The following is a 5,402-nucleotide window of genomic DNA, read 5'->3' as shown; positions in this document are numbered from 1 at the left end:
ACCAGATGTACACTTTCGGTCGATTTCAAGATGCTTGAGAAATTTCTGTTTCTGCATCCACTGACTGCTCCCTCATCTGAGTCTTCTTGGTAACCTGTTTCATTCTGCGCTGACATGGACTTGCTCAGTTATTACTCAGTAAGTAAGCTGACTACAGTCTATCTGACTGAAGTACTTTGGTTCAACAGATTTCAGTTAAGTTTGCTTACTTCTGCTTATTTATAAAAATGTTAAGATTTCCACAGTAAACTACACAGAAAATACCAGCCCTTAAAGGAACAACCCCTGCCTACCCTTAAAATAAGTCTTTTATTTAAATGCTCAAGGAAAATGTTTTATATTCTACTTAACCTTTACAGATAAGATTCTTGCCTGAGGTGGGTTAGGAATTTCATAAGCAGCTACCTATCTCCCAAATTATGTAAAATATTTGTATGCTCAAATGAACATCTCAAGAAACCTTAAACTGTTTTAAAGATATCAGAAATACAGAAAGACTTTGACCTTCAAAGAACTGAGTAGCAGTAGAATACCGAAACATTTTCCCAGCTACCCATTGTCCTTAAAGCTACCTACTGTACAAAAATGATACCATTTTCTTTTGGAATTTTTAGAAGTCTCTAAAACAAAAGCATTTTTGTTTACAAAAATTAGTTCAGAGTGCTGAATAAGCCATATAAGACCTGGCAGTGTTCTCCTGTCCTTTAGAAAACAGGATGCATCTTATCCTTTGAAGATAGTGTGGCTGGTTGGTTGTGGTGGTGCACCCACCCCCGCTCTTCTTCTTGTGCACCTGGCAGAGCATGGGAAGCGAAGCTGCTTTGCAATCTCAGTAACTCCCGTCAACACTTGGCCTTTGTGTAACGAGTTTGACAGTTAGGCATCCCTTGACCGTATCAGAAACCCTTACATGGCTAAGGTGGGAGCAGCACTGTCTGTACCAGGGAGGCAGCCCTGACAACCTTGGAACATATTTTTTGCCTGTATCAATTACCTCCTTGGGGCCTATCTTATCTGGGCTGTAACTCGGGAGGATCCGTACCAGCATCACTGGAATTTTTGAGAACTTCAGTAATTTCCAGCACGGGCTGTGAAAGTCGAATGGAAATGTACTTATGCCTAAAGTCAATCATCTCGTGACCCTATAAGCAGCGGTACCAAGTGAGACCCTTTGCGCTCTCCTGGACCGCAGCGGGCTGCACCAGCATCTCCCTCCAAGTGGGACGCCTCTCACAGCTGCCAACTTTAAGTCTGCATACAGAGGCCTGAAAACAGGACCTGGGCTGATCTCCAGCGCTTTTCACTCCTTGAGCCTTGACCTTCGCCCGTTGAGACAATCATTTGACTGAGTATTTCACGGAACTCAAGGGGAATTTTTACTAGGTACCTTTATATATGCATATTGTGAGTATTTCACTAAAGTCACGACAAATTACTAGGCCCATTGCGTGTGTATGTGTATCGATACAAATATTGTAGTAGACCTCATTTAATCACTTTGTAGATGCTAGATTAATTAATGATTAGTTATTGCTAAATTCTTGTGATTTTCTCCTTGCTGCAAACAAACCTTAAACTGCTGCTAGCTATTTCCGTTTTTCTTTTCTCCTTTATATATATATTCCATTCATTTAATAAGTTATAGAGTGAACCTTGCCATCGAACTCTGTTGAATCACACTTTTATAGATTTCTATTAAAATCACTATTTGCAAATGTCTTTGACGGTGATTCTTTAAGCGGCCTAACCACTCATCTGTGACATTGTTTGCATCCTAATCAAATACTTCATGAAGTATCATCAGCATCACCCACAATCTGCAATTAATGACTCTACAAAATGCTTTCTGCAAGGCAAGTATTAACTGACATTTAAATATAACTTTCAAACATAAAACAAATCATAAACTATTCAAGCAAAACACCACATTTAGACCTACAGGCTAGGGTTTGTTCATTTGGATTGGGAGATGATAAGTGGAAGTTTTACTGACTCTCATTTACAGGATGAAAAAGGAAAAACTTTCTAAGTTTTTTAATAAGCGTAAAATCTCAATAAACAAGCAAGTAAAAAAACCACAGATACATAAACTACAACTGGTCATCACATGTAGAAAGGTAATTTTCAGTGCTTTCCCCACCTTCAGGAAGGGTAACAGATGCAATGTGTGTAATCACTTTCACCTCAATATCACAGTTGTTCCCCCAGGGTTCATCTACCCAATGCAATTGCCTTGCCCTCGGCAGAGTGCTGATTGTGGATCACCGTGTTCAGACACATCAAAAGAGAAGCACCATTTAAACTTTTAGCTCGGGAAGGAAAAATTATAAGCAATTTAGCTTATGTCCTGTCTGAAAGGCCAAGGAGTGGAACAGAGTGGTATTGCATTTATATAGACACATTAAGCTCCTGACCCAGAATGAACACAGCAACGCAGGCAGCAGAGGAGCTCTGTGGGGTGAAGCCACACCGTCTCACAGCAGGAGAAATATCACCCCTAACCACTGCTGCTCACATACCTGCTTATTATCTGAGCAACCCAGTACCAGGAGGCCTGAAATTGCTGTTTTGTGAGGAAATTCCCGCTGTCAAGAGGTGGTATGTTTGACTTCAAAAGACACCGAGAACAGTCAGAAGTGGTTTCAGATCAAAACATTTAAAGAAGGACCAGAAAATATAACAGAGGAAAACTAGGGGAAAAAACCTTGTGTTTTGTGGTAAATACTGAGCTAGTACTTTTCAAAGGGTTGTGTGAAAACAAAGGAACCAAGAGAGCCCATGATTAAAAAAAAATAATAATAATAAGGTAAGCTGGCCACCTTTCTCCTAAAAACAATTAAAGAATAAGGGTCTGATCAGTTATTCTTTTAATTTTATTAATATCTAACCGTGAAAATTGAGTATAAAACGCTGCCATCATAGTTAGGTCCTAAAAACTTAACAAGCTATGCCATGACTGAACATCTCCATATATGATTTGCGGTTCTAGACAGCCTACCATACTTCAGATGTTTAGAGGAGGATGCTATTGCTTGTCAGAGTGTTACACAAATATAAAAAAATGTTTGAGGCTGTCTCATTAAAAAAAATCCATAAAAAACAGCAGAACACACAGATACATTCAAATGTTAATTCTTCCTTTAGAGCTTTTTCTCCCTTCTGGGTAGGGCTACCTGAATGACTGATAAAGACTGAAAGAAAACAAAAATGTTCAGGCTTTTTCTCACTGATAATAATAATTTAGAAAAACCCTAACAGAACATATCAGCTGACCCAAAATGGAGTATTCTGTATTTGGAAATTATCAGCATACAGCAAAGGAAATAATGGTATATATTACAATAGATGGAGGTAGTAAAATAATAACATCCTTCTTTATTCTTTATTCAGTGGACCATTACATTATCCAGAATGTGGCAGACTGGGATTTAACCCCTGACTCTCAAAAGACAACATTGAGGCTCATCATTCCCATTGACACTTCCTTTTATATATCAGAATAGTCAGCAAGCCAGAGAGGGTACGGACAACAATGATACTCTACAGCTCTTGAAAATGTAGATTCAAATCCACGTAGGAGGATGGAATCTATTATGGATTTTTCATATAGCAGGTAGGTGCTCTGTTCTTGGATAAAATGGGACATCCACCATACTGAGGCACATTTAGGAAACCCAATGGAATTTGTTAAAAATCACTTTTTTTTTTTTTTTTTTTTTTTTTTTAGCAAACCAATAATTACCTATAATTGTCTATCTCTGCCTTTTGCCCTGTTTCACATCCAGAGATGGCCGCCTTCTTTTTCAGAAGCACATACTGTAAGGATATGTGGAATAATCTTTTTTTTCTGAGGATATCTGTTTAACACCTGTTTAACATACATGACTTGGACAACAGACAGGACAAATAATTAAGCCCCAGACAGACAGACCCAGGAGATAATGGAGACAATACCAAAGACCAGAAATCTCAGGCCACTGATGGGCCATTGAAGGAACTACTCAAAGTCTTGAGGAGATTCAACTGGAACTTTCTAACTGATGAGGGGGGAGGAAGATCATCACAAGTCTTGCAGGAAAGAACAAACTCATTATGGGATAATTTAGGGCATTTGTATGATTGTGCAAAAGGTGCTACGGGATTTTTAGGGGAAAGGCCAAAGATGGGGAAAGAGTGGGATGAAGGCACATTGAGGACAAACAAGCACAGGAAAAGAAAGGCAATGGGACAACAGGGGCCAGTTGTGTGAAAACAAGCTGCTGGCCAGCACACTTGCCTAACCAAGTCCAAACCACGTGTCTGCGTAAGCTCTGCGTTCTGTCTGTGTGTGCTGCCAGTGAACTTCAAACCAGGTTAGCTAGTGAACGGGGTAAGAGGTCTGGGCCCTAGCTACTGGAGGGAGCTTGGGTCTGGGTGTCAGGTGCTGCAGAGACTCCTGGTCTGGCAGTCAAGGTATTGGAGAGACCCGCCTGGGTAGGGGGGGTGAGGTGGGAGATCTGCTACCGACACTCTCTGGTGGGTGGGTGGATGGTGTTGTACTGGGGACACCTGCTCAGCACCCCCACCGGCTGGACCGCAGGCCAAGGGACTGCAACAGCCCAGCCATAGTGGATGGGGAAGGAGAGCTCGCCTAAGTCCCAAAGCCCACCGGACTGAGTTTCCTTTTGATGCAGTCCACCATTACAGCAGCATTCGGATGGCAAAACATCAGCGTAAAGCGTAAACATCAAATACAGAGCTTTAGCTGAGAAACTCCATTCCACTGTAGCAAACGTCATTGTGTCCAAGCAGGTTTCCCATCAGCTATGGGAACAACAGGTCCGCACTGCGGCCTTACAGTACGATAGCTTAGGCCCCCTGAGAACAAGCTGCAAAAAATAGCAATTTAAAAACAAACAAAGTGGATTTCTCAGAAAAAAAACTTCTTGTTTCCTTGGGTAAGTAGGCCAAAAGAGGCCGCCTGGAAGAGACCGCCTGGTATTACGGAGTTTGCAAGGGCTGAGGGTAAGCAGTTTGTGGAGGCCCCGCAGCTCGCCAGGACTGCGGTCCCTGACGACGACAGGCCAGGCTGCCGACACCTTGCCCCCGGCCACAGCCCTTCGCGGCGTCTTGCTTCCGCGCGGCGGCGCCCCTGGGCCCGCGCCCCCCGAAGCCAGGCCGGCCCCTCAAACACCAGCGCCGGCAGCGCTGCCTCCGCGCCCCGCCGCCGCCCCCCGGCCCCTGGCGGCTGCCGCCGGCAGAGCCCGGCGACACAGCGCCGCCCCGGGGCGGGCCGCCGAGCTGCCGCCGGAGCGCCGGGGCGGCCGCGGCCGCCGGCCCCTCCAGTCAAGTACCGATCTCCAGGATCGCTCCCGCTGAGCCGGCGTGCCCGGCGAAGTTGGCCGAGCGCCGATGGAACGGAT

The sequence above is a fragment of the Platalea leucorodia genome (assembly GCF_965183815.1).
Source record: "Platalea leucorodia genome assembly, chromosome: 7".
Classification (NCBI taxonomy): Eukaryota; Metazoa; Chordata; class Aves; order Pelecaniformes; family Threskiornithidae; genus Platalea; species Platalea leucorodia.
This window is presented reverse-complemented; position numbering follows the sequence as displayed.